General features: G+C 40.8%; 1 long non-coding RNA gene across 3 annotated transcripts; it reads right to left on the minus strand.

Annotated features, from left to right (window-relative positions):
- Positions 1 to 1,645: 1,645 nt before the first annotated feature.
- On the minus strand, positions 1,646 to 22,841 carry LOC132889206 (uncharacterized). 3 transcript variants are annotated; one of them, XR_009655021.1, is made up of 5 exons: positions 22,695 to 22,841; positions 16,228 to 16,423; positions 15,498 to 15,564; positions 15,325 to 15,365; positions 1,646 to 11,138 (listed from the first exon to the last, which is right to left on the minus strand). It is a non-coding gene; the product is annotated as an uncharacterized LOC132889206 (long non-coding RNA). The 3 variants fall into 3 exon arrangements; XR_009655020.1 differs by lacking the exons at positions 15,325 to 15,365; positions 15,498 to 15,564 and having other exon boundaries at positions 1,646 to 4,024; positions 5,098 to 11,138; XR_009655019.1 differs by lacking the exons at positions 15,325 to 15,365; positions 15,498 to 15,564.
- Between the last annotated feature and the right edge of the window lie 805 nt (positions 22,842 to 23,646).

The raw sequence follows: 23,646 nt of genomic DNA on the forward strand, positions 1-23,646 counted from the left end.
TAAAACTGTATGGATGAGCCAGAAGCCAAACCATGCATGCAGGGCATTCTCAGTCAAAAGGGATTAATGATCCAAAAGTGGAGTCTGGTCCATTAACACAAGAACTTATTGCCATGTTTATGTACAGCAAACAAGCAAGTTATTAAAACCAAGAATCACACTCAGAAGAAGTAAATATAGAAACCACTCAATGGGATTAGATCCTTACACGCTAACAAAGGATTTTTCTTATGAAAAAAATTTTCTAGCTAAATTTGACATTAGTAGAATAAATTGACCCTATCGTAGCCGTAACTAAATACAATGACAACATGCATAATGATATATATGCATATGTTACGCATGCTATTAACTTAATGTGAAGACAATTAACAGATTTAAGGGTTTTTTTTTAAAGATTGTGTATATTTTTAGTCGTTTGTATTTGTAATTATTTGTATCTGTACATGCATGACCCCACCAGCTCTGCTGATCAACTTATCGTGTTTAAATAAAAGTCATTCATTCATTCATTCATTCGAGTTGGAAAATTATCCATCTGTTGAGTTCCCCGACATCTCAAACTACCTGGTGCTGCAGAAATCGTTCTACATGGACACATAGATGAAAACCTGGAAGAGCATGGAGGCATACAACTTTTTACACATGGCTGGGTTAAAGATCTGGGGATCAGGGCACTACAAGATAAATCCTGTGTCGTTTTTGCCCAGGTAAATAGGAGTTTCTGGGCTTTTTGTACACATTCTTGCGATGGTTGCTAGGATGCTACAAGTTTTAGCATCAGGTGTAAACAAACCACAGCGGCTTGATTCTCAATCCTCCCTGCTCTTCGCTTCCAGCAGGCATCATAGATCCATATAATTTACCTACAAACATTTATTTATTCTGCCTATTGTGTGCTCTCTCCCTCACTGTGCGTGTGCATGTTAAATGTAGAGGAGGAATGTGACAAAATAAAGGCTTGTTCTTCTTAACTTACCCCCAAATGTATTTATTCCACTTGAAAAATGTATGGCAAACCAGCTACCAGATTTGGGATACTACGACATCCTGAACTACTTTGTATTTAGCTTCAAACTTGAAAAAAATTCACAGCCCACTAGAAGGCTTTATGAAGCATTGGCCTGAATTAAGCGTCACAAAACCTAGAGGCCTGTCAGCTGCTCAAGCCGAATCAACATCTGAGGATGTTGTTTCATCTTATTTTGAAGAATTACATACAATTTTGAAGAAGTATGATCTTTTGGACAAACCTCATTGTATGTGTAATACTGATGAAAAGGGTTTGTAGACAGAACATGAACCACCTGTAACATCAGAACGTTCATCCACAGTTACAGTAATTGGTTCTGGCAATGCTTTGGGTACACAAATTCCCCCATATTTTGTTCCATGTTGAACTTTTAATACGTACCATACCACGGATTTGGGTGCGTCGTCAGACTGTATGCACGTAAACCGTTATGGCGGCCAAACTTGAAAATCTTATGGTTGACACACTATTGACTTGGATTTCTAATATTCTTGGATAAATTAATAAAACAGGGTAAAAGGTAGGTAACATAAGTTTTATTTGTCATCATTATATAAAAAAACTGCAGTTGTTCCTGAATAACATGGAAATAGGTTTCTCAAGGATAATACGTTAAGTTTTTAAGTCGTTTTTATTGACAAATAGAAATCATACAGTAGGCTTGATAACAGGAACAACAATAGAAAACATAACGCAAAGCCAGTAAAACCACATTCTGAGAAAATATTGTAGCTTTAGGGGCACAACGGCTTGTCATTGGGGCAGTATCCTCCAAAGTACTTATTTGTACTCTTTAAATACTGCAAGGGAACATATACACTACCATTCAAAAGTTTGGGGTCACCCAGACAATTTTGTGTTTTCCATGAAAAGTCACACTTTTATTTACCGCCATAAGTTGTAAAATGAATAGAAAATATAGTCAAGACATTTTTCTGGCCATTTTGAGCATTTAATCGACCCCACAAATGTGATGCTCCAGAAAGTCAATCTGCTCAAAGGAAGGTCAGTTTTATAGCTTCTCTAAAGAGCTCAACTGTTTTCAGCTGTGCTAACATGATTGTACAAGGGTTTTCTAATCATCCATTAGCCTTCTGAGGCAATGAGCAAACACATTGTACCATTAGAACACTGGAGTGAGAGTTGCTGGAAATGGGCCTCTATACACCTATGGAGATATTGCACCAAAGACCAGACATTTGCAGCTAGAATAGTCATTTACCACATTAGCAATGTCTCATCTCATTATCTCTAGCCGCTTTATCCTGTTCTACAGGGTCACAGGCAAGCTGGAGCCTATCCCAGCTGACTACGGGTGAAAGGCGGGGTACACCCTGGACAAGTCGCCAGGTCATCACAGGGCTGACACATAGACACAGACAACCATTCACACTCACATTCACACCTACGCTCAATTTAGAGCCACCAGTTAACCTAACCTGCATGTCTTTGGACTGTGGGGGAAACCGGAGCACCCGGAGGAAACCCACGCGGACACGGGGAGAACATGCAAACTCCGCACAGAAAGGCCCTCGCCAGCCACGGGGCTCGAACCCGGACCTTCTTGCTGTGAGGTAACAGCGCTAACCACTACACCACCGTGCCGCCCTCATTAGCAATGTATAGAGTGTATTTCTGATTAGTTTAAAGTGATCTTCATTGAAAAGAACAGTGCTTTTCTTTCAAAAATAAGGAAATTTCAAAGTGACCCCAAACTTTTGAACGGTAGTGTATTTGTACTCTTTAAAATACTGCAAGGGAACATATATGTATCTTTTTGGCACTAACCTTGAGGTCCAATAATGAGTCCTAGAGGTACATTTGTGTAGATTGTACCTTGGGGTACAGAAATAGACTCCTACTGGACCTGTATTTCTGAGAGTGCAGGGCGTTACATAAGAGAACTCGGATGTTACAAAAGTTTAAAGTATTTGCATACATTCAGTCTTAAAATAACCTTAACACTTTTTAGATTTTTCAACTGAGTGAAAAGTATTGGGATTTATTTTTTTGAAAAATAGAAAAGATTGTCTGTAATTAGAGAACTTGGGATTTATAGATATGTGATTTTGCAAGTAAAGGATCAGATTAATAATCTAGAATTGCTTTGTTTTAAAGGAAGGGTTTGTTTAAAAAAAAAAAGCATGATGACACCACAAGGGATTGCGTCAAAAACTAGGGCGTATTCCCTTGGTGGTACAGGTATACTTGTTTATATTCTATCCACATTCACTGGATATGAGCAATCATGCGCTCTGATTGGCTACTCTACTACTAGGCTATCAGCTCGTATACCATGGTAGAGAAAAACAAAAAGGCAGACCGTGTTGCTGAACCAACTGAGGATGAAATAAAAACTACTCAAAAACAAAACCTCAAGGGGCGTCGTGGCTCAGGTGCCATACCATAAATCCAGGGACCCGGGTTTGATTCCGACCTGAGGTCATTTCCCGATCCCTCCTCGTCTCTCTCTCCCACTCATTTCCTGTCCTGTCTCTACACTGTCCTATCCAATAAAGGTGAAAAAAGCCCCCCCCAAAAAAAAAACCTCAAAAATTTTCATAGGTTAATGAGAAATGACCATCAATATTTTAGGAAATAAATGCACAAACATGTCACCAAAACAGAAGAGCAGGGACACAACCAAAATAAAAAATGTTTGATATTTTCACAAGCCAGTCGACAAAAAGAGCAATTCACATTGATGTCTTTTTTTGTATCTTTGTAGAAAAACCTTGGGGTGGCACAGAGCAAGAAGGTTCTAGGTTCAAGCCCAGTGGCCAACGGAGGCCTTTCTGTGTGGAGTCTGCATGTTCTCCCCGTGTCTGCGTGGGTTTCCCCCACAGTCCAAAGACATGCAGGCTAGGCTAATTGGTGGCTCTAAATTGCCCGCGTGTGTGAATGGTTGAGAGGAGAAAACCTCTGATAATCCAGTAGAAGGCAACGGGAAGCCACTACTGTAATCCTTCTGACCTGCCGTCAGGCAGAACACTAAAGAAGAAGAGAGAAAAACCTTGGTGGGATAAATGCGATGAATCATTTTGAAAGTCACTGCTTTGATCTTATTCATAATCCTATTGAGAGGGAAGACTCCAAATTTTTTTTTCCAGTTCAGATCTGATGTTATTCCAGTAGGAGATATTTGAAAGGGACAATTTCTTTTTGAAATAGACCACGAATAATATTTTTATAATTTTTTTTTTCCTTGAGGAGAAACAGAACCAGCTAACATCAGTAACAGTAGGATCTAGTGGTAACGGGGACAATACAGAAGGGACCGAGTTTCTAAAAAAGCAAGATGACACCACAAGGGATTGCGTCAAAAACTAGGGCGTATTCCCTTGGTGGTACAGGTATACTTGTTTATATTCTATCCACATTCACTGGATATGAGCAATCATGCGCTCTGATTGGCTACTCTATTAGGTAGCTCTACTAGGCTATCAGCTTGTATACCATGAGTAGAGAAAAACAAAAAGGCAGACTGTGTTGCTGAACCAACTGAGGATGAAATAAAAACTACTCAAAAACAAAACCTCAAAAGTGTGTCAAGTATTTAAAAGAAACAGAAATAGCTAAAAGAATATAGTCCCCCCCCCCAATAGCTCCTGTTCCACACTCCAGCCCAGTCGGTGGCGATAACGCACCTTTAAGTTGGTTTGCCAACCGCTAAAAAACCCTAAAGAAGAAAACCCCCAAAAATAAAAGCAGCAAAATATGGAATTAAAGTATTTGACGGTAATAACTATTATCGCATTTTTCACAAATCGCTACCGTCACTTCGCCGGTTTGTTTACATTCTAAGCTGAAATGACTTTGTCCAACGTTTTGTATAAAAAGTTTTTATTTATTGAATTTGCAAAAAATAAATATGCCGTTTCTCAAAATCCAGTGAACATGGATAGAATAAAACAGTTATTCCACTCACTCAATCTCATCGTACATGGCTTATAGACAACTCGGTGCTACGCGCCTCGTCGTCTATCAGCTCATGTCCGACTCGATTTCGTGGAATAACTGTTAAATATTGGTTTAGAAAAATTCAGACTACGACATTAACATACCACTAGAATCGAGGAGTTGAGTAACCAGAGAAATACCATGGGCAAACCGGGTCTCCAAGAATAACGATGTGTGTTGATGGGTCTCTATTGTTCCAGATATCGTATCTGTGAGGGGAAAAAAAATTGTGCTTGTAAATTAAAGACCAAGAACGAAGCATTTGTTTTTGGAAATTTGATAACTTCAGGGGGATTTTATTAATATCATAGCTGCATAGTAGAATAAATTTGACACCTCGAAGTTTTGAAAAAAAAAATGTAATTGGGAGTAAAGTTCAAAATTGAAGTCCAATTCCAAATTGAGGAGTTTTAAGAAATTGTTTTAGCCGGTTGATTTTGAAAGTGGAAAATTCAAGGAAGTTCATGAGCTCATAAAGACTGATTTTCTAAAATAGTGCATTTTGTTTTTCTATACAGACTTAAAGCATTTTATCAACGGCATTAGAGGTCCGCTTGCTGACATGTAGAGGTAAGGCTATGCTCGCTGCTTTGCTCAATAAAACTCTTGAGGGATAAAGCTCTTGAAAGCCATGAGTTAAAGGTTTTTTTGCACCTTTCCAAAGATGGGGTCGAAATTCAAAAGGCATCTCGAGTCTTGGGGTTTTTGTTGATGGCAATTCCAAGGTAAGTAACTGAATCTTTCACAGGAATGTTAGAGATAGAGGTAATACTTATAAGGTAACACTTGTTGATGTTCAAACAAAGACCAGAGGCATTAGAAAAGGTTTTAATTGTTTCAATAGCTACTTGTGAAGCATCTTTTAAAAATAAAATAGTGTCATCAGCAAGCTGGTTGACTGCGATACCTTTCAAGGGATTAAGTTTAATGTAATGAGAAAGCAGTCGAGCACAAATCAGGAACAAGTACGGCAAGACTGGACAGCCCTGTCTAACGCCACGATTTGGATTAAATCTAAAGCCTAGGTCACAACCGGACGTACGATTTTTTTGGCTGTGCGATTTTTGGCGTTTCCCCAAATCGCTGCGTTTTTTTTGTTCGTGGAGAAAGACGCACGTTGGCCGTAAGTTTGTCTTGCAACCTGAAAAAAACGTAAGCGCCCGTAAAGTTTGTTTGACATGACAAAGAACCTCTGCGGCCAGTCTACGGCTCGAAAATCAGCACGTCACACGCGCGCCCTCCGTGCGTTTCTTACACGTAGACCGGCCGTAAGAGCACGTACGGCCGGTTGTGACTGAGGCACAAGAGAGGTGTCTGTCTGCATGAAGTCTAACTGAACAATTAGCATTTTTATACATATAGTTTTAATAGCTGTACAAAAATAAGGGCCAAAGCCAAATTTTTCGAAGGCTAGAAATATAAATTCGTGTTCGACTGCATCAAACTCCTTATAGAAATCTATAAATAGAAGAAAACTATTGTTGTTGCAGAGATCAGCATGGTCAATGAGGTCGAAGACAAGCCTAATGTTACTGGATATGCGTCTGTTACTCATCAAGCCAACTTGGGTTTCATCAGTAATGTGGTCAAAAACAATTTTTATTCTTTTTGCAAATATTTGGGCTCGAATTTTCTAATCATTATTAAGAAAGCAGATAGGTCACCAGTTGTCAAGGTGAAGTGGATCTTTTTTAGGTTTTGGAATAAGGATTAGGAGTCCTTGAGACACGGTAGGAGGGAGGGAGACTTTGGTTTTCAATGGTTTCTGGAAATAAACCATGGAGAAAGGAGGATAAATAAAACTCCGGTCAAGCCATCTACCCCTGGAGATCTGTTAAGTTTTAAGTGGTGAATGGCAAACAAGACTTCCTTTGAGGTTATTGGGGTATCACAAACTTTTTTTTTTAAATCAGTTTGGATGGATTTTGTTTCAGTGAGATGTTTAAAAAAATCATTAGCTGCCATTTCATTATCCTGCGAGTCGTATAGATTTGTATAAAAAGAACAGTAATTAGCTCTCTTAACAGGATCATCAGTAACGGTTCCATTTATATTGTTTTTGGATTGAGTTGATTTTACTCCGAGATTTTTCTCATCTGAGAAAATAAAAAAAGTGGCATTTTGTTTTGGTCCCCTTCTTCCAACCATTTTCTTCTTGATCTCGCAAATGCACCCTCTGCTTTCATTCTATACACATCATCCAGTTTATTCTGTTGGAAAATTAATGCTTGTTTATGACATTCTGATAAGTTTTCAGGTGTAATTTGAGCGAGAGCAGTTATTTTAGTAGTCATCTTTGTTTCTTCATTTTTCTGGATTTAGATCATAACAAGAGTGCGCCGAGAGCACAATATATTGCAAACAAATTTGCAATACATGTGTGTATTACTGTCCTATAACAAAGCCTTTTGCCAAGTTTCGTGAAATTCCTTAAAAATTGTGAGAGGAGTTGATTTCAGAAGGTGAGAACCCTTTCCGGGATGGACGGACAGACACACGGACTTCGCCACAACATAATCCCCCTTCTGGCCTTTCGGCCAAAGGGGGATAAAAAGGATCCGCATTCTCTCAGAAATTTACTCACCTCAAATTTGAAAAAGTTCCCAATTTCTGCCAAAGCATTTATCAATTAAAGTTCTGCTCCAAAAGCATTTTCTCAAACTTTGAACCTTCTTAAAAACCAAATCATGCTTTAAAACAGAGTTATTTAGTTTCCAATAAGAGCCTCTGCATACATGAGTGAAGTTAGGACTAAACGAGATTAAGAGGGACACGGCCCTGCGGTCTGTTAAGGGAGTTGTTGATACATTAAAAGTGCATATCACGGGTAAATTCAGGAGCAAGATCAATGTAATTCTATTTTATATTAAACTTTGGTCAAATATCTGTCACATTTTGTGCAGTTTTTTTTTACCTTGTGCAACACCTGAACAATTCAGTTGAAATCAAGCCATTCGAGGCGAATTGGTCCGCCTTGGAAAAACTCGGCATTTGGATTTCCCAGGAAACATTGATTTTCGTGGCGTCGCATGCGAGACGCCTCCTTCTGAATCCTATGCCAGCGCTGGTTTGTTTATGAGAAAATGACCTGGTGGTTTTCTGCAAATTTCTTCAACGTTATCGCATAATTATTAAAATGGTTAACAGATGTATCGTAGGAGGGTGTAGCAACACCAATCTTGATGGGATTAGTACTCATCGTTTTCCAAAAGACCGGACAATGAGAGAGAAACGGGAGCGCTTGGTCTACACAGGCTGTGCACTGAAACCGTGCAAAGCTCGCGCAGCCTGCTGGCGCTTCCGCAGGTGACGTCACGAATCTGGCTCCAGACTCCCTTGGGATTTTTCCAGACGCGTTTTGTTATTATTTTTTTCTGCTGTAGACAGATGGCCTTGTGCAAAATTACCCTTCTGGATGAGTGTGTAAAGGGACGTACTTTCATTTAAAAAAAACGCGAAATTGGTTCAGAATATGCACTTTTATCAAAAATATTACTCCTATTCGTTCAGTCAGAAATTAACCAATAATCTATGCGTGACACAGAGGTGCAGGTTTTATTACGCCATGGAAAAGATTTTATATTAGGAGTTTCCCCCCTCCATATGTCTATCAAGTTAAAGGTGTGCATGACAGGCCATCTAAAGCGATGTTGAAATTTCCACCCATAAAAAGGATGAGGTTTGGGTATCTGGATAACCAAGGTGTAAAACAGGATTCGAGGAGATCAAGTCAAAAAAGTAATTTTCGAGTTTGGAGTTATGGCCATAAATGTTGGCCAGAAGGAGAATGTTGTTATTTGTGTTAAGAACGAATAACATGTCGGCCATTAGGGCCAGGTTCTGAGTGCAAAATATTCCCATTAAAGGTGTTTTTAAGGATAGCAAACCCCTGTCAATTTCTCTGAACCATATCATTTCCCCACTGGGCTTTCCAAAAGGAAGCGTCATTTACCACGGAATGTGACTCCTGGAAAAAGAAAAAAAAAAGTCAGATTTCTGTTGTTTGGCAAATAAAAACAAAGCTTTATGTTTAATATTTTGCCGTAAACTCCTGACATTGAGAGAAATAACTGAAAGATGATGTAAAAATGACTGCAAACAAAGTAAACAATATCCATCCCCCATCAAGTTCAGAGTAACATCAACTGGAACGGTATAACAATGATCTCCCAGGTACAAGTGCAATAAATGACATTGTTCCTGAGAGCAGAATGCGCAATGAGCAGTCCGCGCAAACAGGGAGCACTGATGGTACGTTCTTTCTTCAGGTGTCCATCTGTGCATGTTGTTCTTCAAACAGAGATGGTGATGGACGAACATCTTTCCCCTCCATTATTACACAAACTCCAGCCAAGTGTGCTTTCTTTCCCGCATCGATCAGCAGCCAGAGTTTCTCCCGGAGAGCAGTGAGAGCCTCTGTAAACCTCAGGTCGCGTTCTGGGAGAACATTGCATCCCTCTGCCTTTCTCCATACTAGGTCTCGTGTTGTTCTGCTGCAGAAGCGGATGATGGTCGTTCTTGGCGGTGAACGATGTCAATATCTTCTCTAATTCTTTTTCCCTGGCTCTCCCCGACAACAGCATAGCAAATATCGGTAACTTTAGCTTTGATATTTTCTTCTTTGTCTTCGGGGATGCCACAGAGCCCGAGGTTCCATCTTTGCTGGTGTCTCTCTGCCTCGTCAATTTTCATTTCCACCTCTGACAGCATCTTGACATTATTTTCATTTGTGGTCTTCACTGATCTCATGTCAGTTTTCAGGGTTTCGATCTCTCGAAACACGAAATCAATAGTTTTTTTTAAGCATCAATGCTGACTATTTTGTGGTTTATCATGCTCTCCAGATCACCAGAGCATCCATGGATAATGGCAGCCATGTCGTTTTGTAAATCATTAAGTGTCAAGTCACCTTTCGTCCTTTCCTCATCTGATCTAGCTGGGGTATTGGGGCTAGACTCTGGCAGCGATCTTTAGTGCTGCAGTACGCGTCCTCCGAGACGGTGTAAACAGTGGTTGCAGAGTGAGCCTGTGTATCAGAGAGCGTCAAAGTCGTCGTCTTCACACCTTTAGGCGAAGCTCGTTTGGTGTTGAGCATTTTTTCTTTATTCTTACGTTTAATACCGTGCTCAGGAGGGGGCATGTTCTCAGGAGTCCGGTTTTGTAGAACGCGAGTATTAGCTTTGAGTTCATCTGATCTCTGGATGGAACCGTCGAGTTTAAGGCACTTTCTTTTGTGAAGCTAAGCAGGGAGATGTACTGAAATATTACAAAGTAGACATGGCTTCCATAATGTTTAGAAAATGTTCGTGGGGGATGAAAATGTGTGTCTTCTTTGGCCACCATCTTGCGCCGCCCCGCCCACACTCATCGTTCTGCAGACGCGTGTACTTGGTTTACATGTTAAACCGTCATAGCTGATCAAATTTGGCCCAAGGAAAGTATTTTATGACTCCCCCAATTACCTCCTCTTATTTTCCTCAACTTTATTTACCCACATTCCTCACATATCTTTATCGCACTCCGCTTCATTGTTGGTTTTTCCCTTTTCCAGTTCAGTCTCTGATCATTTTTTGAACAGCTCTTTGACGCCTGTAATTATTTTTACTGAGATTATTTTAGTTTCTCTCTTATACAGTGTATCCTTCTTCCTTTCCATTTACGACGGTTGTCGAAACAGGATTATTTTCTCACTTTATTTGCCATTTTCACTTTATTCTCACAGTCATGTGGACAAGACTTCCGACTCGGCTTTCTGCTGGCTTTGTTTGCCAAGAGTCTCTTCATCACCTCTGCAGGGACATTAGGAAAAACTCTTCGAACGCATCCTCGTTCTTTTGGTAGAAACAAGCTTCTGGTTTCTTAGAGTGTCTACAGCTTCCTGCAGAAAGGTCACCTTCTTACTCAGGCGACGTGACTTCTGTTGCAAGAACTTTACCTTCTTCTGGAGAATATCAATTTGGTCAACGGCTACATCAAGCCTTCCCTTTACCGTCTTTAGACTTTGCATTGTAGAATAGCAGTGATCTACATAGACGTGGGACGAACTGGGTGACACTGGCTTCGCCGGGGTAACTTCAGCCTTCGGATCAGAAGTCTGTTGTGTAGTGTTCCTCTCCTTTTGTAGCTTTCTGGCTGATCGCCTGACCTGAAGGGGGAAAAAAAAAATTCTTTACAATACTGAAGGAATTTGAGTTTCAACTGATGTATTCATTGCAGAATTTACAATTTAATATAAATTCATAGAAACCATTCTTTATTCTGGAAATTAAATCTGATCAACAATGTTGTGGCAAACAATGGAAGATTCTTTACATATGGGCAATTCCATGAATTACAGGCTACGACATCAACGTTTCGATTGGCTCTTATGCGAATCCAATTAGATTTTTTTTCGATTAAATCGATGTATACTTGGAATTATATTGGAAGAGTTGAGGCTATCATTTCTCACCAAAACTTCCACTTGTAAATACCTCCTTATCAGAGAACCAAAACTATATAGGAAACGTGTACATGGGTCTGTCTCAGCAACTGGGTACTGTGGGGGTGCCCCACTACTCAGTCAATAAACTATACGGTTTTGAATGATGTTGGTTTTAATTTGAAATAAAATGACGAAAGAAATAATACAGATAAAACTAAATCTTTGATGTGAATATTCAGAATTTGGCAAAAATTCTGCAAATTTGTGGAAAAATGGCGGCTTGATCTGGGACATGATAAACGGTTGACTACATCGCATTCCCTTAAAAAGGTTGTAGTCCACTGAAAAGTCTACAGTTATCACTAATTGTATTTTAAGTTGTAACTTTATACACCTAAGGATTGGTGCGCTCACAAAATAATCATAACCGTAATAAAACGTTCATCATTGTAACTCCGTTTCCCGCAGACCCAAAACCAATACGATTGTGTGTTTTGATCTAAACGGAAAGCCTCAGGGTCAAGGTCACGACCTCACCAAAAGTAGTAACTTAAAATCTCTACGCCATATAAAAATTTAGTTATAAATCTGCGATTTTGTTTTTTAAAACGAAAGCTGAAAGTTGGGTATAGAATATGTTTCTTACAGAATATGTCACGATGGTAGCTGGTCTTGTATGAATTTCTGAGCTATAAAATGAGTTGTGGCCTATTTTTTATCGTAGCGTGTTGTGTGTGTGCGGGGAAGGACACACATTAACAATTTGCATGTGTAGAATGGAATTTTCCACTCCAACAGTTAGAAGTTGATTGTGCTTCCGTTTGCAGTCTTTCTGTTACGCAGGTGATCTGTTCGGATGTTATCGCTGAAAAGGAGAGTTTTGACATTTTATTTTGTTTTAGTCTTGCAGTATAAGGCAATAGAATGTTTTGTTTCTTTTTCATCTTACTTTCATATTTCGTAGTGTTTGCGTATTTTTGGCCAATATTTTGCAACCATGGTCAATTTAGATCGAACTTTTGATCGAATCTACGGCCAGTCATTTTGCCCCGCCCCCGCTCCGTCCGGTGCGGTAGTGATGTCCCGTTGTTCGCGCGCCGCAGCAGAGACCCGCGCGACCTTCAGCCGGTACAGTCGCTGTTCTTTTACCACCGCCGTTATTCTCATCTTTCCAGTGTGTTCTTGATTTTTCCATCGTGTCCCATTTCGCCAAATCAAATCCCCAAAATGTATCATATTATTCATATTTAAGTGAATAATCAATTCAGTCATCATAACTTGGCATTTTTAACCCAAGCAATCAAAAAGAGGAAATTTATTCAATATTTTCACTCAGCTGTGAAGGAGGGGCTTTAATTCTTCATGATGGAGTTATTTTAGATGGAAATCAATTTTACAAAAGCATTCGAATTGTAATAAAAAAAAAAACATTTCCACAGTGGAGGCCAGATAAAGCAAGATACTATCTTTATTCTTATTAAACATGACAAAAGAAACATTGAGTGTTAGGTAAAATGCAAAAAAAAAAAGTAAAATTAGAAAATTTATTTTTTTTACCATAATGTCCCAAATGAGAGACCAGTTTCTGAGACGGACCCACACATGATCCAAATGGAGGGGTTTGATGGAAAATTATATTTACAACAAATTTCTTGCAGCTTTTTTTTTTATTGGATAGTGTAAAGGACATTTTAATAAATAAATAAATAAATAAATAAACCAGGAACTGGTTTGCTTTTCAAAATCAAACCCATTTTAATGCCAAAAGTGATCGTTTAAATTCTGATGGACAAACTGTAATACAACTTTCCATTATGCAGCAAGCCATGATTTTGGTCTTATAGTTGAAATGGATTTATTTATTTTGGTTTAAGTAACGCATCAAAATAATTGCCAGGACAGCAGCATTGTATGGAGATCACACTTTCAGTTTCAGATGAACCCAGTATGAGAGAATTTTTTGCACAAAGACTTGTCATTCTTTTTTCTCATGTCCTTTTTGTGTAACGAAACAAACCGAAATTCAATTACTTGTTATTAGTCAGAGAAGCATTCTCAGGACTTTCTTTGATAGTGTGATGTAGGTACATGTACAGTCTTCAAGTATTTACACGACCAAAACAGAATTATTGGATTAATGCATCTTCATATGGCAGAAAATTATATTCCAAGAGGGAGCAAAAAAAAAAAGTGACGTAACATAATCATGGACTTGGCCATGTACAGATCACCTAATAAACCAACCAACACACACACACACACACACACACACACACACACACACACACACACAGAGGTCATATGTATATGTGGGACATTCTTTTCACCACTGGAGGCGCTGTCTTTGTTTTAAGGACAGGCAGCTCGAAAGTATTCAACTTTAAAAATTATCGAAATATGTGAACGATCTGAGGGAAATAATTTTCAGAACACAAAATATAATGCACTTTTAAATGGAAACAGAAAAAGTACATTTTCACTTCTTTGACAAGTACTGAACATTCCTTTTACATGTGTTTACAAACCAGCAAAAGTATTTTTTTTATCCTCTTAATTAGGGATCCTGTTGTTTAAGGGGCATATTTAAAAATGCCATCATTACCTTTATTCTTGTATTGATACTAATCTGGACTCCAGAAGGAGCCGATTTATCGTGAACCAGAACACGCTCCGCTGATATCATGACACGTATTAGTATTTTACTTTTCATAAATAAAATGAGTGGCGATGTAACAGCAATGCAATTTCATACTGATACTAGTCAGAATGATATTCGGGGGGGGGGGGGGGGGGGGGGGGGGGGGGCACTTTTTCCCCTCCCATTTGCCATCATCAGTATTTTCAAGTCTTTAAAAGATTGACTTTTAAAGATTGACTTCAAGGTTCTGACTGCAAAGTTGAATTCTGGGCAAAATGTTCCATTTCTATTGGAGCTTCGAGATGTTTCACTGCTACACACACCGTGTATCATAGGTGATCTAAAGCTTCCCACATTTTACAATTCTGAAAATTGCCGAAGCAAGTGAGCAACAATTTGTGACCACCGTGGGGCGAGTTTGACCTACTTTTAACCAAAACAAGTTGGCATGGACAAACATGGCAGACTCTGCTCTCCTGCCAGCGGGGGAAAAAAAAAGGAAAGCCTGTCTAGTGAGTGCAACTGCAAGATAGAGCAAGGTTAGATCATTTTTCTGGACGGATTACTAAGTCATTCGAGCTCATGCTTAGCTATCTTAGCCTTAGAATGCATGAGCTCGACTCCACAGTAACGAGTATGGAGATTTGTTTATCTGGCCAAACTTTGTGTTGGACAATGACTGGCACAAGTGTATGCGAATGATTGTAAGCCAAATTCAGGAAATATCTACAGATAAACTTGTAGAAGTTCCATCTAAAAGAACAATTCCAGAGACATGTAGTGCTTTTGGATGTAATAACAGACGTGGAGATAAGCCTGGTTTAACTTTTTACTGCTTCCCGGTGAACCCAGAAAGATGAGAAAAATGGCGAACTGCAGTTAAACAGGAAGAAAAACATTCCTCTGTGTGTAGAGAGCATTTTATATCAGGTTAATGTGAAAGCTCTGTGCAATGGTAAAAATGTAGATCTGGATGTGGGCTTTGGACACGATACATTTTATTAGACCTAACGCTTGGCTCAACTAGCAGCATGTTTGTTATGTACTGAAAACGCAGATTCAGCTAAACACCATGAATTATGCTACATCAAGGCCCTGGTTTTTATTTTCAAAGCCTTTATTTTTGTTACATGTCCACTCAAACAGTGAAATTCCTCTTCTGCATTTAACCTATCTGAAACAGTGAAAGCGCAGAGAGAAAGAGACAGAGTGCGTGCAGTGTGCAGAATAAGTAATATATAAATACATTTCTGGGTAAATTATACAGACCTGTGATGCCTGCATGTTTCAGCTTTTGGACGTAACGCAATCTGCTGGTATAAAATACATTTTTAATCAGCACGAAGTTTTCCGTGCATCGCCATCTTGGTTAAAGCGCCTTACATTTAAATAAATAAATAAATGAATTGAATTTGCTATTTCTGTGGAGCCATACTGTTTACCTCAGGAAGTAGGATATTTGGTTCCACAATGGAGAAAAGTGACCCCCAGCACATCAATATGATTGTTCTTGCAAGACATGGGAAAATGCCATGCAGAAAAAAAAAAAAAAAGAGAGAATTTCAGATGACTTTGCAGTCAGTACCTTTTAAAATAACTAACGAAAACCATCACACAAATCCTAAATAGTACAAATAATAATAATAATAAAAAATAGGCAGCACGGTGGTGTAGTGGTTAGCGCTGTCGCCTCACAGCAAGAAGGTCCGAGTTCGAGCCCCGTGGCCGGCGAGGGCCTTTCTGTGTAGAGTTTGCATGTTCTCCCCGTGTCCGCGTGGGTTTCCTCCGGGTGCTCCGGTTTCCCCCACAGTCCAAAGACATGCAGGTTAGGTTAACTGGTGACTCTAAATTGACCGTAGGTGTGAATGTGAGTGTGAATGGTTGTCTGTGTCTATGTGTCAGCCCTGTGATGACCTGGCGACTTGTCCAGGGTGTATCCCGCCTTTCGCCCGTAGTCAGCTGGGATAGGCTCCAGCTTGCCTGCGACCCTGTAGAACAGGATAAAGCGGCTACAGATAATGAGATGAGATAATAATAAAGAAAAAAGGCTGAATCATTGTTTTCAATAAAGGGTAAAATATATTGTAAAATGTACTCTAGTTTTCCTCTGTAAGGTAACTTTTTTTTTGGGGGGGGGGATCCATGAGAAGAAAAAAATAAAAATAAAAATACCTTCTGCAGACGCTTTGAAAACTTGAAAATGGTTGGGACGGCATCTTCCTTAAGGCGGGTCGTTTGGCCGGTACGGTCAAAGCACTCTGCTTCAAAATGGTCTGAACAAAGGACTGACCTACGGCTTGGTGTCCACTTGTCTCTCCTCATGGTCGCCAGCCACTCTTGAAGCACACTTGGACGGCTGAAGGGAAATCTGTAAAGAACACAAACGGACATGGACATCATACACACAGCATTGTATTAAAACACTTATATTATTAATTATTTAGAAATGACATCACATTAAAAAAAAAAAATTCTATGAGCGTGATAGGATGGCATATTTAGCCTCGGCCCTACACGTTTACAAGTAAACACTATGTTTATAAACCATTTTCACAACTGAACTAGACAACTAATCTGACACAGCTCAGTTTTATTGCTAAATAATGCAGTACATGACACAGCTCGTGTGTGCACTGATACCCTCAAAAAGACTCTGAATGTATACTATTCATACTCCACCACTTGGGGGAGCGAAAGAAAAAAAAAATCTGTCTACACGCTACATTCAAGAACCATGTCCACGAAGACCAAATATCCATTCCGAAATTTCATGGCATTTCTTTAAAACGTTCAAGCTGATTTTTATACCTCACAGTCTGCCATCACACTGCAATTCGTTCAAAGTGACCTAAGCATCACACACAGGACCATGAGAAAGGTTTGCTCCGTGTGCATGTTGTATTAAAAAGTTAGCAGTGATTGTGATTGCCAGATGAGCACGTGAACGCCTCTTGAATTCAGATATATATGTTATTTACCAGCTGGGAGGTCCGTATGGTGAAATACCGTGACCGAGGTCTTGAAAGTACTGAGCGAGGCCCTCTGGGCCGAGGTCAGTATTCAAGGCCGAGGTCACGGTATTTCACCATACGGACCGACCTGAAGCTGGTAAATAATATATTTTTTTCTTTACCAAATTCTAACAGAAAACAAGAGCGCCTGAAAGGGAAAACCGAGCCGAGCCGCCATTTTGAATCCTCATTGACGGCTGTAATGCAAATGGCTTCCTCCTCGGTATACAAGTGCACTTCCATGGCAGGGAAAAAAAAAACAAAACTACATTTTGCCGCCTGTGTAGTCCCCTATTTATACAAAATTGAGTCATTCAGGATTCAGCCATGTTTTTGCTCGGCGTTAGCAAGTTACAGGTTTTTAGCTTTCTCCTGAAATGTTTTCTTTTATTTCTTCTTCCTCAGGGTAGTAAAAACTCACTTTCGCTGTGAAGGCTGTCGTTATCGCTATCCATGATGTAAAATTAATGCTATTCTCCTGAGAAATGCTGGCAAAAATTTATAAGATTTTTGATAATCTTATAAATCTTATAAAAAAAAAAAAAAGATAAATATTGACAAAAATTGCTACTATGTTTGTTGTTGTTGTGAACGAGCGAGTCGCCAGAGGTCCGTAATCGGGGTCCGTACTGTAGAATATGGGCCCACTTGCCAGCCAATCAGAGCGCAGGATTTGATGGAAACCGCACCGCGAAAAAAATAATTCTGGTTATTTTACCCTAGGCCCCATTTTGCACCTAAATATATAAAAGTTATACTATCAACATTATACGCCCTAAATCAGAAAATAACCCTTCCACTTCTTACGTTATCTGCAGTTTCTTTGAACATGGTCTCCATCCCATTGGAGATGGAGACCGTTCAGCATTCAAAATATCAAGAAAATTTATTTTCCTCCAAATATATTTTGAAAGGAAGTTTAAGTCAGGGTTGGTCAACTGTCAGTGAAATATAAACATGATAAACATCTCCCATTCACTTTGTACAGGCAAACTTAAAATCATACCTAAATAAATATGACCAACCCTGGTTTAAAGAGTACTTATCAAGAAACTTACACTCAATTTAAACTAAAATCACGCAGTTAAAACAGACAATCATGCCCATTTTGTCAATTTGTGCAAGTGAGCATGACGTCTCATCTCATCTCATTATCTCTAGCCGCTTTATCCTTCTACAGGGTCGCAGGCAAGCTGGAGCCTATCCCAGCTGACTACGGGCGAAAGGCGGGGTACACCCTGGACAAGTCGCCAGGTCATCACAGGGCCGACACATAGACACAGACAACCATTCACACTCACATTCACACCTACGCTCAATTTAGAGTCACCAGTTAACCTAACCTGCATGTCTTTGGACTGTGGGGGAAACCGGAGCACCCGGAGGAAACCCACGCGGACACGGGGAGAACATGCAAACTCCACACAGAAAGGCCCTCGCCGGCCACGGGGCTCGAACCCAGGACCTTCTTGCTGTGAGGCGACAGCGCTAACCACTACACCACCGTGCTGCCCTGAGCATGACGTGTAGATGATTTTACTGGATGATCTACCTTGTCGATTGTGCTTAGCTTTAAGTAAATGCAAATAACTCCTGATCAAACTAAAACATGTCTTTTTATTTGCATCCCTCACTGCCATTTCTGCCTCAGGCTATGGTCCTTCTTTCATTAAGGCTCCTGATTTACTCAGTTCATTTTTCTTTCTGAATCTGAGCTGTTGAGCTTGAGTTCCACCCATCCATTATCTCTAGCCGCTTTATCCTGTTCTACAGGGTCGCAGGCAAGCTGGAGCCTATCCCAGCTGACTATGGGCGAGAGGCGGAGTACACCCTGGACAAGTCGTCAGATCATTACAGGACTAACACATGTGCCCCTTTTCCACCAAAGCAGTTCCGGGGCTGGTTCGGGGCCAGTGCTTATTTTGGAACCGGGTTTTCTGTTTCCACTGACAAAGAACTGGCTCTGGGGCCAGAAAAACCGGTTCCAGGCTAGCACCAACTCTCTGCTGGGCCAGAGGAAAGAACCACTTACGTCAGCGGGGGGGCGGAGTTGTTAAGACCGACAACAATAACAAGACCGCGAAAGATCGCCATTTTTAAGCGACGAGAAGCAGCAGCTGTACAAACGCAAAGTCATCCATTATTATTATTGTTGTTGCTGGTGCTTCTTCCGTGTTGTTTTTGCTTCGATATTCGCGCCAAGGTTTATGCAAACGTAGCGACGTACCTGACGTATACAATGACGTATGACGTATACAACGACGTAACTGACGTATACAGCGACGTAATGACGTGTCTTCTCTTAGCACTGCGAGCTATGGAAAAGCAAGCTGGTTCTCAGCTGGCTCGCAAGTTGAACGACTTGTGAACCAGCACCAGCACTGGCCCCGAACCAGCCCTGGAACTGATTTGGTGGAAAAGGGGTAATAGAGACAAACAACCATTCACACTCACACCTACGGTCAATTTAGAGCCACATGTCTCTGGAAGAAACCCATACAGACACATGCAAACTCCACACATGCCCCTTTTCCACCAAAGCAGTTCCAGGGCTGGTTCGGGGCCAGTGCTTAGTTTGGAACCGGGTTTTCTGTTTCCACTGACAAAGAACTGGCTCTGGGGCCAGAAAAACCGTTTCCAGGCTAGCACCAACTCTCTGCTGGGCCAGAGGAAAGAACCGCTTACGTCAGCGGGGGGGCGGAGTTGTTAAGACCAACAACAATAACAAGACCGCGAAAGATCGCCATTTTTAAGCGACGAGAAGCAGCAGCTGTACAAATGTGAAGTCATCCATTATTATTATTGTTGCTGTTGCTGCTGCTTCTTCCGTGTTGTTTTTGCTTCGATATTCGCATCAAGGTTTATGCAAACGTAGCGACGTAACTGACGTATACAGCGACAATGATGTGGCTTCCTTTAGCACTGCGAGCTATGGAAAAGCAAACTAGTTCTCAGCTGGCTCGCAAGTTGAACGAGTTGTGAACCAGCACCGGCCCCGAACCAGCCCTGGAACTGATTTGGTGGAAAAGGGGTAACAGAAAGGCCCTCATCTGCCACTGGGCTCGAATCCAGAACCTTCTTGCTGTGAGGCAACAGTGCTAACCACTACACCACCAAGCCGCCCCGGAGCTTGAGCTCTCACATTCAATATCAAACATGTCTAGACTTAGGCTTTGATCTCATCTGGGACATTTCCATCAAAACTCAGACTCAGTCACAGCGTTCATCCCAGATTTGTCAGATTTTCAACAAAAACAGACAAAATGATGACAGATTTTCTCGTTTTGTTTTTGTTTTTTTCGCTCTTGCAAACCATCCTAAAGTGCTATAGGTGGGTGCACGCAAACGGCACTGTGCACACACGTGTAAAAGCTGTAAAAATGATCATACACCATCAATACTCCTGTTCCAAATGCAATCTCCTACTGGAATAACTTATCAGATCTGAACTGAAAGACAATTTGGTGTCAATTTGGAGGACAGAGGGCGCATACTTGCCAACCCTCCCGATTTCGATGAGAGGCTCCCGATTTTAGCCTCCGTCTCCCGCCTCCCGATCGTATTTGTTAAAAACTGGATAATCTCCCGGTTTTGGGAAATCGCTACCGCCAAGTTAAAAATACTCCCGATTATGTCCAATCAGAATCGTATGAGAAACACTGCTGACGTCAACTGATTTTTAACCAATCAACGAACAGAACGACAGTCACTTCCATAATGTAGGATTCACCCAGGCTGTCCGACATTTTTTACAAGCAGTCATTCATCATGGCCACTAAACCCAATACCAAACTGCAAAAACATGAATGTAAATACCAGGTTGCACGGGAGAATGAATTTCCATGGATAAGCAAATGTTCGACCAGCCAGTTACACATTTTAAGGTAAAAATACCTTAAATCAGAATATAACGGACATTTGAATGTGAAATTAAACTAGTCTTCCCTACCATTTCAGAAACAAACTGTACAACTTCTAAAGTGTTTAGTGAAATTTTGCATGACAGAGAATTTGTTTGGTGAGTGTATTTGAATAGTGTGGTCGTGTCTTAGTGCTGTTTTGAATTTATGTTTGAAAGTTTACAAGTAGGGCGGCACGGTGGTGTAGTGGTTAGCACTGTCGCCTCACAGCAAGAAGGTCCGGGTTCGAGCCCCGTGGCCGGCGAGGGCCTTTCTGTGCGGAGTTTGCATGTTCTCCCCGTATCCGCGTGGGTTTCCTCCGGGTGCTCCGGTTTCCCCCACAGTCCAAAGACATGCAGGTTAGGTTAACTGGTGACTCTAAATTGAGCGTAGGTGTGAATGTGAGTGTGAATGGTTGTCTGTGTCTATGTGTCAGCCCTGTGATGACCTGGCGACTTGTCCAGGGTGTACCCCGCCTCTCGCCCGTAGTCAGCTGGGATAGGCTCCAGCTTGCCTGCGACCCTGAAGAAGGATGAAGCGGCTAGAGATAATGAGATGAGTTCCCTTTGTTTATTAGCGAGCCGAGCCGTAGAGGGGACATGGTGAATAAAAAAAATAAAGCGTGGGAACGACTTATAAGGCGTGTGCACGAGATATTAATGCGCGCGCACGAGTTATAACCCGTGCGCACGCTTTGCGTTAAGGCGTGCGCTCCGGTAGTTAAAAGTGAGGGGACGAGTTACAAATCGTTCCCTCGCTTTCATTAAGGCGTGTGCACGAGATATTAATACGTGCGCTCGAGTTATAAAGGCGTGCGCACGGGTTATTAAAAAGTGAGGGAACGTCTTAAAACGCCTTCCATCGGTTTATATCCAAGGCGTGGGAATGATATCCTATATCGTTCCCTCGACTTATTAAAATATTCCCACAATATCCTTGTTTTCGTTGATCTCGTTGCCTACACACAGGCTGTAGCTCACCATGGTAGCTCCGGAAATACTAGACGCTATTTTATTACATTTTAATATTGGACTTAGATACACAGAAATCCTCGATGCACTTGCATCCCAACATGGCTTTATTATAAGTCTGAGACACCTCAAGAGAGTTCTGAGAGAGAATGGGAATATTTTAATAAGTCGAAGGAACGACATAGGATATCATTCCCACGCCTTGGATATAAACCGAGGGAACGCGTATTAAGACGTTCCCTCACCCGTGCGCACGCCTTTATATCTCGTGCACACGCCTTAATGAAAGCGCGGGAACGATTTGTAACTCGTCCCCTCACTTTTAACTACCCGAGCGCACGCATAACTACTCGTGCGCGCGCATTAATATCTCGTGCACACGCCTTATAAGTCGTTCCCACGCTTTGTTATTTTTTTTATTCACCATGTCCCCTCTACGGCTCCGTAGGTTTATTCTGTAATGATGCTGGAATTTTAATTTCCCTGATGGAATCCTCACAAACGGATCAATAAAGTTCCATCCATCATCTTTACAAATTAAAAAAAAAAGGAAATCAAACAATTTAATTCAATTAAAAATAAGGTTATTTTAACATTGAATGCACACAAATACTTTACAGCTTTTAACATCTGAGTCCTCTTATGCAACCCCTCCCCCCGTGTGGTGTTTTCTGTTGTTGTTGTTGTTGCTCTCACTCCTACTCCATGATTCTATTGGTCAATAAAAACACTTTAAAAGCAGCCCTATCAGTACTCACAGGTGAAATGTCCGTCCACAGCCTTTGACCTGGCGGTTGGTGCATTTCACTGCGGCACATGCAGGCATTTTTTCTTGCGATTTTCTCAACAATTACATGAAAACCATCTGCAATATGTCGCACAGACCCGATGTGTGTCGTAACATGGCGGCCAGATCGCGTCACCTGATTGGTCAATGAGCCCGCCAGCAGCTCAGGGGGCGGAACAGCTTGGTCACGTGACGACGGGACCCGGCGCACAAGAAATACGTCATGGAGAATTTTTTTTTTTTTAACTTTCCCAAACCCTGGAACTCTTCCTGAACAAATGGCCTGATTCCAAACCTTGCTTTAAAAAATGTTCTGTTGAACTGAAGCACTATTGCAGCCTGTTGGCATATGTTAAGAATAAGAAAGCAGTAAGGACTTTGAAAACCCTGAAGGACTCAAAACTCCTGTAATAGACTTCCTCTGGCTTTTTTTGTTGTTTGTTTGTTCCCTTGCATTGTTGAGAAATCAGATCAGATCAGACAAAACTTTATTTATTCCCGAACGGCGAAGAACGGTACATTAAAAAAAAAGAGCAAGAAAATAAAATCGCAAAAAGAATAAAATCACAAAAATGGGTGGGCAAAACAAACAAAAAAACCCAGCGTATTATGTACAATGGCAGGCCTGTTGCCAGTAACAAAGTAAAAAAAAAAGGCAGCAGATAAAATATGGCAAATAAATAAAATGAAGCGTAGATAAAATTAAAAAGACAATATGATTAGAGTGACATTGTAGTTAAAGTGACAAGGTGATATTGTAATATTGCACATCAGGACATGTGATATTGCACTAAAGTATTGTACAGAAGACTTAAGTTATTGTAACTGTCTTAGACTTCTTAGAGTTCAGGAGGAGAATAACACTTGGAACAAAGGTTGCTCTCCTTCTCTGGGTCTTACAGGCCGGACAGCGGAACCTGCGA

This window comes from Neoarius graeffei, chromosome 7, assembly GCF_027579695.1.
Source record: "Neoarius graeffei isolate fNeoGra1 chromosome 7, fNeoGra1.pri, whole genome shotgun sequence".
In the NCBI taxonomy this organism is placed as follows: Eukaryota; Metazoa; Chordata; class Actinopteri; order Siluriformes; family Ariidae; genus Neoarius; species Neoarius graeffei.